Here is a 14,464-nt window from a genome sequence, read left to right on the forward strand (position 1 = left end):
ACTGGGGTTTTCTTTATTTGGATGTGGCTTTTATGTCTTATGTTAATTTTGCCCCGCTGGAGATCGAGGCATTAACTGGACACTCAACAATCAATGTCATCTGATAAAATGTTAGAAAACTTACTGCAGCCAGTGGGAGTTGTGAAGTGTGCTTGCATTACGCCTGTGTAGCTTTCTCTAGTCCTTGCAGTCTTTCGTCAGATTGACTCCTATTCTGCAGAGCAGCCTGCAAATGTCACCCATGACACGTGTTTGGTTTTTTTCTCCTCTTATTCCATGTAGGGTGTTGAGGAAATTACTTAACCTACCTGGGGTTGTGTCCTCTGTCAAGACGCTACTCATATGGATACTGTGTTCACTAAGAAAAGTACCACCCTTGCTGTTTATTATTCATGCTTTATTAAAAAATGACCTGATATACTCAGTAATAACTCGAGAACTCTGTTTTTTCTTGATGAATGATAACCAAAAGTGGTAAAAACTGAGATGAAGAAAAAGTTGAAAAAATGTACAGCTTCAGATCCAGCTTTTGATTTTCTTTCTGTGGTAATAAAACTGCACTACTTTTGCCCCTGTAGTGTTGATTGTTGTCTAGGACTTTAAATTTCTGTCATTAGGAAAATGCAGGAGGCAGCATACTTGTGCATTTATGAGAAATATGAAAAGAAGGGCTCCAACTGTGAGTGCATCTCCCACTGAGCCAAAAATCACTGTGTTCTTCTTTCTTTTCAAATTGGTCTTTTTGCAACATCAAGGAAAAGTGGCAAAGGAAATGAAAGTAGCTATATTTAATACAGTCCTCATTGAAATCCAAAGAACAAAAACTGTTCTTGCTTAAATTAATGCAGGATAGATAAATAATGCCAACAAAGCAATTAACACAAACAAACCAGCTTGCAATTTAGCTACTGTGTAGCACACACAGCATCAGTGTTAATTAGTTGGGACAAAACTGCACCTTTTTTTGCAGGAGAGATGAGCTTAAACTTTTCATATTTCTAAAATGCTGTCCTTGCCCTGTTAATTACAGGATTCTCTAGGTCAGCAAGCTGATGGATGGCAGGATACTAAAGGATTTCAAATAATGTAGTGAAGACTGGAGAACTGCAAAATATGGAACATCACTTGGATGGAAAACTAGGAAGAGCAAGTGCAAGCGAACCTGAGGTTCTCACAGATTTTGGATAGCAGAAAACACTTCATGCTAGGATATTTGACGTTCTGCTGGATCTAACTCGATTTTTGGTTCTCAGAGAAGCTGGAATTTCCTGCAGTGAGCACATGCGCACTGTGACATCAATGGTTTTACGTTGGTTTAAAAGACTCATCAACAGGAATGAACATATTTCACACTGTTTCCCAAGGAGAAGTAAGAGGTTACAAGTTTCTTTTCTAAAAGAGAATTGATCTGGGGACTAGAACCAGTTCAGGAGGGACCATTATTAAAAAAATATGCAGAGTTCTTGTTGCTTGATTAAAATGACTGAACAAATTGCTTGTGATTGAAGTAATCCTTTGGGACTTAGCATAACATATTTTTGTAACTCTTCTTTTGATGCTCCCTCCCCCTTCTCTCTTTCCCCCCGTTAAAAATAGAAGCTTTTCCTTATACTTAGGAAGCAAAGCCAAATGTGAAGTATGTGGTGAGAGTAGGATGCAAAGGAACCTGAAACAGAGGTTGAAAAAGCAGCATTAGCAAGAGTCAACTGTTACATTTTCAGTGGGTGTTTTGAGTAAGGCAACTTAACTCAAATATCCTGTAGCACAAAGTACTGTTTATCCTTGGTTGGCCACCAAATAAGTAACCACATATTTAAGCAATTTGGCAAGAGCATACAGTTGCATGTTAAAAACAATTAGAGGTAGAAAGTTAATGCACCTTAAAAAGAGTTTGTTAGCTGGCGTATGTCATGCTAGCAATGTACTCAGTCCTTTTAAAAATATATCAAAGTTAAAACTTGTCTTTTTGTGTAGCATTGGGAATAACAAGAACAAAAAAAGAGCTGATAGTAAGAATTTAAAAAAACATAAGTTCAGATCTTGCTTAACATACTAAACATGTGGTCCAGTTTTGCAAAAGATTTACAGCATAGTACTGTAATGTCTGAAGTGCCATTTGATTCCTGGCAAAGATGGAATCACAAGCTTGTGATAAATCCTGAAGTAACTAATTATTGTGTGTCACTTCACCATTGTAGATCACAAGAAATGAAATGGTTTGGTCATATCTGGTACCTGTCACCTAGAAATACCATACAGTCATCTTTGCTGGCATTGTATTGAAGTTGTGAAGTTGATTGGGTCACTGCAAATTTAGCCCTGTATTTCTTTACAGGTCCTTCTCAAACCAACCTTGATTTCTCTAGCTATACCTATACCAGTTACTTCTAGCCGTTTATTTACCAGGTAGTCTGAACAGAGTGTTCACTTCCTGTGAACTGTTTGTTTTGGCTATTATCTTTTTGATAATCATAGGATCTATATGCTCATCTAAGTCACCTCTAAAAATAGATCCGATTTTCTTTCTCCAATTAGACAGTTTATTTACTGTACAGTGAGCTCCAGTAGATGAATAAACATTGAATAAAGGTGTTCAAATACAATAAAGTTTATGAATGTTATGATTTGTTGTGATAAAAAAAAACTTTAAAACCATAAAGATACACAGTAATGGTGCCTCATGGATTAAATTGTGATCCTTATTTAAATTCTACAACTTTTGCCTGTGCCAGCTGGCTGTAGGAAATGGTCCATCCTGAGCAGTATCAGCCCCGTGGCTTCTACCTTTCTGACTTCATCCATAGTTGAAAGGTAGTTTCTTATTTTAAATCAGTTTCAGGAGGAGATTTCCATTTACCAAGCCTTAGAACTACCTTATTACGCAACATTTTCTCTAATTTCATGGCTTTGTATTTTCAAGCTTTGTCTTTTATTTCACAGAGGTGATTTCCTGGTTGCATAAACACTCTCCTAAAAATAATTTGGTCACGTTTCTGTTGTCTTTTCCGTGACATGTATGTGAAGAGACATTGCCTTTTCAGCAGCTGTGTGACTTCCCCTTCCGTGCTTCCGTCTGCTTTAATTTTCTCTGCTGCATTCATTCTGCCTTGCCTAACATCACCCTTTCCAAAGCTGGAAAGTTAAACAAATTACATTTCCAATGGTAGAAATCTGTTGGTAGGATCAAACTCATCACCCCAGAAAATCATATTTACTGACCTTATGTGTTCAGGTGATAGGGGAGACTAGGAATTATGTCTGCAATCTGTCTGTGTTTCATACTGCTCCTGCAGTTCAGAGTTAGTGTCTGCTTTGTCCCCCAAGCAGTAGTAAGCTCCTAGTGCCCATCTATCCACCGACAGCAAAACCAGTCAGAACCCTGAACTCCATGTAGAGGAGGATTGAGTCATTCTAAAGAAGGACTAGAAGAATGTGGTGAGGTGTGTTAGGTTCTGTGACGTATTGATATCTGGCAGAAGCTGCTGTGGTTGCATTTGGTGATTGTTTTCTAATCAGGCTTTGCCGCAGGCTTTTCCATCAGGAAGCGAGTGTTGTCTGGGTCTATAGTCACTAGTTGCAGCTTGATTTGTGTCACTCAGAGAAGTCCTTGTACTTCCCCCCTTTTGGAAAAGTCTGCTAGAGGAATGCTGTGAGCAATCCAAAACACTGTAAGCAGAGTCTGAAAGCCTCAGTGGTAAGGAGTGAGAGGAGAATGCTGCTGGAAGAAACGTGCTGGTTGGTTCAGTTGAGTAGGACTTGATGGACAGCAGGAGTATGCAGACTGGGAACTCCTGCCTCCGGGGGTAGCTACAGAAAAACACACAGGCCTCAGGAGAAAATATTCCTCAATGATACACGTATGTCTTTTTAGACATGTGGATTTTATTGAGTGATTCACCACCTAAGAAGCAAGGATTGCTTTTGTAAGGCTTAAGGTATTGCATATACAGAGCACTGATGTAGCACACAGTTAGTAAAGCAGGCCTTTCCTAGACTGGAGCAAAGAAATTATTTACAAACCGCAGCTGTGAAAACTGCTGAGAAGTTTACACAATGCCAGCTTTTGCTAGAAGGTTAGGTAATTTCTATTTGTCAGGTGATTTCATGATCACCAGATTCACAACTCATTCTGCAGCAAAACTTCCCGAGAGAGTGCAAATTACAATAATAAAATCAGTATTATAAAGATAAGATGCTAATGCTATGTATTTGTAGAATAATGAAGTGGGAAGGGATCTCTGGAGGCCATCTAGTCCAAGCTCCTGCTCAATGCAAGGCTACCCTTAAACTGAGATCAGGCTGCTGGTGGACCTCTTCAATTGACTTTTGAATACATCCAGGGATGGAGATTTACTACACTTCCATTAGTAAGAGATGCAAGAGTATTTCTTTGTGTTGGATAATGAGAAGGATTCTTTTCTGCAAACATTTGCTTATAAATTCACTCTAATAAATGTTAAGATTAGCATATTTTGATCCAAACTCCAGGTCTGAATAAATATAAATGTGAAAAAACCTGAAACCAAGTTACAAATAAAAAAGAGTAACTCACTACAGTTTGAATCTTTTGGAGGCTGAAGACTATTTTGCTGTTACATGTAGGATAGATAATCAAAATCATAAAAAAGATCTTTAACAGGAAGGTAGACTCATTTTTAAAGGTTGAGACCACAAGAATTCAGCACATCTATAGAACCATGCAACCCCAGGCAGTGACTAGGATTTGTAGCAAACATGCAAGGACTAAATTGTGTTGATTTGCTTTGCTAGGGTTTTCATGCCCAGGCTGCTCAGATGATAGCAGCAACATTATTACCTTAGAAAATACATCATAAGAATCATTGTCAGTATAGCAGCAAAAGCTTAGAGAACTGCCAGCATGAAAGGAAATGGGATATTTATTAATTTCAAGCTGGATATGGATATATTGCCAGTAGCTGAGATATTACTTCTGAAAGAAAATCCACTAATGGTAGAAGGTGAAGAGGTAAAATTCCTGTTTGCTGAGGTGACTTAACCTCCATAAGGGTAAATATGAACAAAATTAACTGGTAAATAAGCTGGAACAGCTGCATTTTTTAATACTACCCAGAAATAAAATGCCCATTATTAGTTTAAGATCATACAAAATCCTTGCTTTCATTTGAGAGTATGTTCACTGGAGAGGGAGCTAAATAGGAGATGAGAACATTTTAATACGTCTTTCTTTGGATACTAAAGCTCTCAACAGAACACAGAAGAATACACAGGAAATGTGATACCTTTCTGATGTTGTTAGAAAGTTCACCTTAAGGTTAAGACAGAAAGAGCTTAATAAGTTGCTTTCTCTTGAAATCACAGAGGCAGAGGAAAATAATAATAAAAATATGGTAGTGCTCTCATTGATCTCTGTAGCAGCAAAAGTTGATCTCTTAATTTGAAAGTATACCTCAACTCAAAAATAAATGCACATGCTCAGAAATTTGTCCATAGAAGCCAAAAGCTTTTAATCTTTTCTTATCATTTTCTTTTCCTGCACTGAAGACTCAGAAGACAGGCATCTGACAGATTACATTAGTGCAACCAAATATATTTTAATGCGCTGTCAGTACTTGTTTGGGGGGCGGTGTGTGTACATTTTCTGCAGGTACTGTTTTGTAGGTGTGTGGTACCTGAGATGTACCACAAGAAGATGCTGGATGCACAGACAGCAGACATTAAAATTCTGCTTCAAAAGATATTGGATAATTTTGTACAGTGTGAAGAAATTCCAAAAGGAGAAATGAAAATGTAATCTAACAATCAGACAATGGATTCATACTTAGCCAGGGGACATTTAGGTTAGATATAAGGAAGAAGTTCCTTACTGTGAGGGTGGTGATGCACTTGAACAGGCTGCTCAAGAAAGCTGTGAATGCTCCATCCCTGGCAGTGTTCAGGGCCAGGTCAGACAGGGCCTTGAGCAACCTGGTCTTGTGGCATGTGTTTCTGCCCACGGCAGAGGGGTTGAAATTAGATGATTTTAAGGTCCTTTCCAACCCAAACCATTCTATGATTCTGTGATTCTATAATGTTCTTGCTGGAAATCTGCATTCATACTGATATTTCTTGTAAGGTGTAGCAGGAGGAAGGATTTGGATCTGGTACTTTTACATCAATGGTGATCAAGACAGTAAGCACCAGCCTGCCTGGTGGGCATGAGGGGGACATTACCCTGCCATATTTGTTTGGATTTTCTTTAATGAAGTCTAAGATGGCTGATATTTTCTGAGAGTCTGATGGACTTGTTTTCATAGGAGCCACAGATGGAAGGGGTGGGGAAGGCAGGTATCAGGTATAGGGCACATGCTTGCAGCATGCACATGAGCACCCTGAGACTATACTCAAGCCCTAGCAAGGAAGCATAGATGATGCATTATTAGCTGACAATTTGAGCTGGAGACAAAACTTTGCATGAAGTACCTCAGCCTTTTTCTGGGTCTGAGTCAGGATGTCACAAAATTGAGGTAGGTTAGACAAGGAGTAAGTGTGCATACTTCTTATCAGGATTGCAGGTTCACAGGAGGTTTTTCAGAATGTTCAAACCTAATTTAAGCTCAGGATGAAAAACTGTCACTTCTTGTATTTATAGAGCAGGCTTGTCAGGTTCAAGATTTGAGCTATTGGGAAATTCCTCTTTCAGCCTACAAATTGAAGCCACAACCTGTGTCCACAGTTGCTCACAAGCTTTGGGAACTGAGAGGAACTGGGGCTGAGAAATACAAAACTGGTGAAGCCACGAAAAGTACTCATGTCTTACTCAATTCAGACTACGGCTTTTGCCTGCTTGCTTTGGTTGGGCTGCCTCATGTAAGGCAATTGGAAAAATTAGCTTCAGTGCAGCTCAGCTGCGTGATGAGGTGGATATGTCTGAAACTCCATGTCCACATTGTATGAAGTCAGTCTACAGCTGGACAGTAAGTCTGATGGGCTCTGAATTGTCAGACATCTGCGTATACACATGGAGCACCTCTGTGCAGCTGTGCAGTGTGTGCAGAGGAAGGCAGAGGTGTTTGGTGGCACTCTTATAGTGATGGCTAGTATAAACTGTGTAGAGCAAGTTATGAAATGAGTCATATGTAATTCTCATTAAACCATGAGTTAATCCTGCTAACTTCCATGGAGTTAGTCTTGTAGATAAAGCACAGAGTGAGACAGGACTCATTTATTGGGAATCGTTTAGCTCCGCAGTACAAAAGCTTTATCGCAGTACAAAGGGTTATCCTTTAGCTCTGCTGGTTGACAAAGGTGGGATTTAGGCACTAAACACTCTTTCAGAGTCTAAAATTTCCCTACATTCCCCAGCAGTGTCAGTGGCTGCCTGCCTGCCATTGTGATTTCTACTTCAATTCTTTGTCAAGGCCTGTCTTCAGGGTGTTACAGTTTTAGAGGATATGCACAACAAAGAGATATGCACTTTGAGACATTAGACTCTGCACTCCTTATGGAGAAGGCTTGGACAGCTGGTGTCACCAGTTTAGCAGTTTGTTTTCCTTGCTGCAGTGTTGATTTATCACCCTTCCTTCCTTCTTCACCTGCCTCCAGTAATGAATTTGGCCACTGTGCAGGGTAGATTACAATTTCTATTTACTCAAAGGATCAGACTTAAATGATGTCTCATTTAAATACTTGAATTATTTAATGTATGGTGTAGGGGGAGTTGCTATCCAGTTCTGTGAACTTCACCGCTTCATCAGGAAACCTGCAGCTTTGGAACTGCCAGTCAGATCTTAAAAACAAAATAAACATTTGGGGTTTCTTTAAGGCCTTAAAGAGGAAAATCCATTGAAGCATTGTACACATCTTTTTATTTGTTGTACGTTATCTGTAGTAGAATAGCTTTTGTTGATATCTGCAACTTCAACCTGTCAATAAGTAAGTAAATAAAATAGAATAAAAATATCCTCAATACTTTCAGTGACTCATGATGAAAAATTTATTAACTTATGAAAGAAGGAATTTTTATTCTCAAGATTTCAGAAGCAGCCAAGGGTTAACATCTGGGGCTTTTCATGAGGGAAATGCTGAAGTTGGGCACACATATTGAGTCAGTCTGGCACGAATCCACATATCTTGTGACAGTAATGGCTGAAGGTCCTCAATGTCTTCCATACTTCTTTTTGAATGATATTGTGACAATACAACCATATTTGGTGTGTCTGCAACTTGGTGTGAAAGAGTAAAGGTAGTACTGTTATTTTACCCTTTGATTCCTTTGTGATGTTAACTCCTTAAAAGCCTGTGTTCCTGGAAAGAAAGGAAACTTGCCTCCTTCCTCATTTTGTAACGAAGGATGCATGTTGTTAGAAACAAGATTTGCATCCCTGCATGTGCAGTCAGTACTCAGATAAAGACTGCCATTAACTCTTGCATCCAGCTATGTATTAATGTATTTTTAAAGCTGTAAAATTTCTGCTTCTGGTAGGTGGTTTGTGAATGAATAGGTAAGGTGAGTTTAAAATAAGTTCTTGCTTTGAGTAAGGCAACCTGTGAGATTGTTGCGTTGTTATGTGTTAAGGGAACTTAGAGAGAAACACTGGGAAACAAATGAAAAACAGGAAAAAATGAGAAAAAAATTGTTGGTATTGGAATCGTCTGTCTTATTCAGGACTCCCATAAGAGCTGGCATGCATTTATGAAAAGTCTGAGGGTCTGCTGTCAAGTACAGCTCCATCTCAGTCATCAGTGGACATCTTTTATGATATTAATAAACAATAACCTTGCTATGCAAACACTGATTAATCTAGCTCGGTATTTTGCTTCCAGTAACAGGAGGTGCCAAATGTGTTGCAGAAATGTAAAGCTGGCAGTTATTTAATCTGAGTATACTGAAAGTTTCTTTTTTATCTCCCTGAGGGAGAAGCTGGTTTGTACCTTGAAGGAAGAGTGAGGAGACACATTCTCGCCAAAGCTCTTGGCATTATGGTACCTCTGGGTATGTTTCCTTATCAGTATGAATGCATAATCTTTTGGGTGATCTAGGAAAGATGTTGACATTGTGGAATATTGTGAAAGAAGCTGTCCACAGGCCAATCGTGCTTTGCCTGGGGAAAGTGATCCTTATCTGCCTTTCAGTATTAGGGGATTCCCTTTTCTCTTCTATTAGGGAAGGGGACAACAGAAACACAAGAAATCATTTCAGATGTTGTGTAGGAGAGAAACTCAAATGGTAATCAGTGGAAAACATCAGAATGGCTCATATTCAACACCGAAGCCATACTGTTGTGAACCCCAGGCTCAAGCTTTTTTGTGAGGCATCATGATATTCAGGGGGAAAACAAAGATGTTTTGTGAGTGGGGGTGGAGAGCAGAAGGCACAGCTATGCCACTGGCGACAACACATAAGGCATCTCAGCTGTGTGATTTGTATTCTGGGCCAAGCACCATTCTGGCCTTTCTAATCTTCCCTTAGTTTTCCTTTGCATAAATGCTGACTTCTGCAGCATAGTACTGAGAAAAACCAAGAACTGTGTGAAACAGACAGCATGCAGCAAGTATGTCATCACTGAAACCCTGGAGGGATGTAATAATTCAGGCCATAAATCAGGCCAATGACTTTCAGGACTACACTAACGCTTTTTGCTTGGATCTGAATGCCAATGTGCTTGATTTTTTCTCCGTTCTAATCACCACCATTATGACAAAAAGACCTTTAAGAAATTATTTCTGGGCTTTGTTAAGAACCTGGCTATGGATTACAACCAGGCACTGGATGGGTGGAGTACTTCAGTATATCCCAATATTGACATGAGAAGTGGGATTTGAATTCAGTGACCTAATTAGTCCCATTTCATCACCTAATTAGTCCCATTAGCCTGCATGGTCTCAGGCATAGTTACTATCCTCTGTAATGCTGTTTATGAGACAGACCTTTATTTCTGATGCAGACATACACAAGAAGGATGATGGAGACCATTTCCGCAGTTACTTCCTGATAACCTCTTTGTAACGGGTGGATTGTTGCTCCCAGGTCCTATGTGACAGGAGCACATTGGTGCTGCACTCCTGAGCCTCAGCTGAGCAGCTTTCACAGCCTCTTGCATCCCAGCACCAATCTCCAAAACTCTGTATACACAGAAACAACTGACCCAGCTTCTACATTACTGTGGTAGCACATTGAAAAGATGTGTGGCAATGAAAAAGGTTAAGAAAGAGATTCCCCTCATAAAATGGTGAGGGGGATACAGCAGAAAGAGGCAGGGTAGCAAGTATAATTGCTATACAAAATTGCTCTAGGGATACTTACCTTCTGAAGAAAGGATGAGCTTCTTGGATACATGTCAGAGGGTGCTGAGAGCTTGCAGCAGCCCTGAACCTTACAGTTCAGGGTAGGTGGGATTTGAAAACCATCAGACATTTCAAATTTAATAGCTGTGATGCTGATTAGCTGAACGCAGGAGAAAAAGGAAGATCTTGAACAAAATTATCTGATTCAAAAAACATTTAATGTGTTTTAATTATGGGGGAAAAAAGTCCAGGAGATCAAACAGTGAGTCAGCCAAAACTTAAGCAGTCTCTAGCATCTGAAAGGGACACTGGAACAGAAATGGTGCCAAAACTATAAATAAGAGCCTCACAGCAAATAGTTTTGTCCCAAACTGCATATTGCTAACATCCCCAAATTGCTAATTATATTCCCCCTCTCAATCTGCTACTGGTTTGGCTGTGCATATAAAATTGTAATGAACCCACTACATACCTGTATCTCCAGCAAGCTTTTCTGTGAGCTATCTTGAGTGTGTGGTTTTTCTCCCCATGCTTTCTTGGCATGGGGAGGTAAGTAGCTAAGGTGATATGTCAAGTGCTGTTTGGGTTTTTTTCATCCCTTATTGGTGCTTTCTGAGACTGACTTAGGGCTTAAAAAGATACTGCATTCAGGTCACCATGATGCCCTGGAAGGCAGTCCATGCCTCCAGAGGAAACCCCTCACAGGAGTCCCCATAAGAACCACTAAGTCTGTGTGCTATCAGAAACCCTACTCATGCTTTGTATTGTGAAGAGGAAAGGAGAAAAGAGTTGAAGAACAGCATTTCTTGCTCTAATCATGTTGATGATATCCCACTGTGGTCAGTTTAGAAGGAGCAATTCATCGAAGCCAGCATGGTGGGAATTTTGGAGTTTTTGCATGCAGCCCTTGCTGCCTCTGGCTGGAAAAATGTCAGGTCCATGTGGCAGGATGGAGCAGATGATTTCTGTTTCAGTTTTGCCTTGAAGGAGTGGTTTTGATCATACACAGCACACCCAGGGAGGTATGTGTGTGCATATGAAGAAACCAGGACCACAGAGGGAGCATTGTTGGAGGGAAGCTTATCCCAGGAATCTTGCTTCCCCCTCCTTATCAGTTACAAAGTTCTGTCTGAAGCTTCTTAAAGCTTTGAGTGGTTTCTTCAGTGTCCCATCAATAATAAATGTGAGAGCTCTGGTCTTTGGTATAGTCTCTATTTTACCCTTCTCCTTTGGGGGTCTTGTGTCTGCGTTCTTAAATTATTGCTTCTCCTCCTGACTCTTGTCCCAGTCTTTTACACTCAACAGCCCTTAACCTGGTACTCTCACAAAGCAAATAGCCTTTCAGTCCTTACAAGGGTGTTTTGCAGTCTTCTTTAACAGATATTCAGAGGATCTTGCTGGAGCTAGGGTTGGGTAGGAAACGGCTGCGTTTAATTTTACTCTTGTGTGAATTTTGGACTAAAAATATATAGTCTCACTGTGGCATCACAGCAACTTTAAATATGAAGAAATCAAGTTAATGGAGGGAAAGAAAACTAAATATAAGCTTTGTATTAAGGCTCATTAAATTACAAATAATTGAGTGACTTGAAACAAGATTAAAATGTGAGTTCTCTAGTCTATTTTTAAGCTGTTCTACTATTATGGTTTTTTATTATATGAAAGTTAAGCTAGTCATTTATAAAATCATCTAAATGCACCTTTTTCACCTTCTGTTCTCAGATTTGACAGTGAAAAATTGGTCTGATTGCGGTTTCTTGAAGTGTAATTACTTTGTCAAAGGAAAATATAATTAGAACTGATATTTAAAATGCACTATAATTGTATTTAAGCCATTTGATAATTTGGTCACGTACTGGATGTTTTGCTAATTTAGCAACAGCTAACAATACTGAAGTTGGAAAGTCATCTGATGGTTTCTTTTCCCCCTTTTAAAGAAAACATAATTTGCTCCAGCTTTCCATCTTTTCACAGGGAGAACTTGTGGATACCCACTTTCTGCAAGCAGCTTCATTGACTGCATAATGAATTGCCCCCAGAAGTGATACTTCTGTTGATATGCTGACTGGATCAGGTTCTGTTTGAACAACTTGAACTTAATATTTGACCACTCTAAGATTTTCTCTCTTTGGAGAGAAGTGTGAAATGAGCAACTGGTTGGGGTCTTGAAGCTGAGTTTTAGTTTCAGCTTTGACACTCAAGCAAATTGGTACTTTCCAGCTTTACTTTCTTGTAACACAAGGTTGTTAGATGCTTATCAGCTTCTCCGGGTGGTGACAAGAATTCAGCAGATGGTAGCTTTGGAACTGAAAATAGCTGTTCTTACATTTGTTATTTTCCCTGTTTGGAATGGACTCTTGATAATGCAAAATAAGGAATTCCCATGACTCATTTCTAATTTGTCAAAATACTCCAAGCTGCACTTGCTTTTTCTTGCTAATAAAGAGCAACATCTGTCATTCGTCACAGGTTCATGCAGATCTGTTTAATCTTCCTAACCTGTTGAGGAGCTACCTTCTTATGTGAAGTTGGTAATGTGTCCTTTGCAGTGACAACAGCCCTGGTTCAGGGAGATGGTAGGCACTACCCTGCACTGCAGCCATGGCAGTGGACATGTAGGGATCCTGTATGTTTGATGTGGGAGATCCAGACTTTTGTATCTCTTTATGCTTGTACTCTGACCAGATATATCAGATGTATCAGATCTAAGGAATTACAATGCCACATACCAGATGGATCTCATTGGTAGTGAGGGCTATGCATGGGCAGCACCAGGCCATTTGGCTGCTGCTCCAATGTCGCGGATTAAGCCCAGCTGGTAACTCAGAACCACACAGCCATTCACCCACCCTCCTCTTCCCCTCCCCTCTTGGCAGGGTGGGGAGGAAAATGGAAAGAATGTAAACCCCATGTGTTGAGATAAGAACAGCCCAATAGCTAAAGCATAGTACAAAACCACTGCTACTAATAGTGATGATAAGGGAAATAACAAGAAGAGAAAATACAAAACTTAAAGGGGAAAGGAAAAAACAACACAAGTGATGCACAATACAATTTCTCACCACCCACTGACCCGAGCAATGATTGGATTAGTCCCTTCTGTGTGATACACGTCTGCAATATTTTGTAGGAGTGGTCTTCAGTGCAGCATGGACCATCCTTCAGATGCTATATTTTGTAAAAGTATAGAGAGAAGAGGCCATCATGATACAGCTTGCAGCAGAGAGGGATGTTTGTGGGTATAGATGGGTCACCAAAGGAAAGGGACTGACAGAAAGCATCGCCTCATGCACAGAACTAGTATCAGCTAGTCTTACCTTGAAGCATTTTCTCTAAGAGAAAATATCTATTCACTCAACTTTTCTAAAAGCTCTCTTGAAAACTCTTGTGGAGTGTACATAATTCATCAGCAGAAGCTGTTTAATGTGGATCTCATTACCCAAGAAAAATCCTTGATTTCCTCATGGGTCTCAGCCAAAGGGATGGAGCTCTGAGAGCCACTTTCAGGAGCCAGTGGTATTTTTATGTATTCTTCACTATTGCTCTTCTAGATGGTCTTTCACCAGCTGGTGAGATGTAGAAAAATATTGTAAGAACTAGTGGAACTGAGTAGAGTTGTGGGCAGAGATACTTATTTGTTCACTTTTTTTTTTTGTATCACAAGATCCAGGTGTCTTTTGGTATGAAAGTTTCTTAAAAGCGAAAAGCCACGAAGTAACTCCTCTGCAGTATGCCTTTCAGAATTTTTGGAGAAGACTTTTCATAGTCCCCATTAAAATAGTCTTTGATTTGCTTGAGATTCAGGGTATTTCAGCCTTTTATCACTTAGTCTAAATTTCATTTCAGGCAGCTGAACAAAATTTTATAATATTAAAAATGTGTTTACCTTTTTGCTGGTAAAGAGGTCTGGTCACAAAGCCTCTTTGCCTTGAAAAATATTAAATGCTGGCAATGGAAGACCACTCACCTGAATGCAAGATCTGGGAAAAAGCATCCCCATGAGCAAAGGGAGAGAGAAGGATCTGGCCTTAATGTGCTGAAGTACAAGGAGCAACACATTAATGATTCTGATATATCCATGGGAAAAACTGCCCCTCAGCTAAGAACACTTCCCATAAATGTCAGGGGGTACTCTGCATCTTACTGTCAGCTCAACCTGCCTTCTGATCCTTGCGGAATTTTAAAAGGGGACTGCATCCCAGGAAGTTTATAATGTTTT

Source organism: Pezoporus flaviventris, unplaced genomic scaffold, assembly GCF_033815535.1.
Source record: "Pezoporus flaviventris isolate CSIRO_AGI_PZ_B2104156 unplaced genomic scaffold, CSIRO_AGI_Pfla_v1 ptg000047l, whole genome shotgun sequence".
Taxonomy (NCBI): Eukaryota; Metazoa; Chordata; class Aves; order Psittaciformes; family Psittacidae; genus Pezoporus; species Pezoporus flaviventris.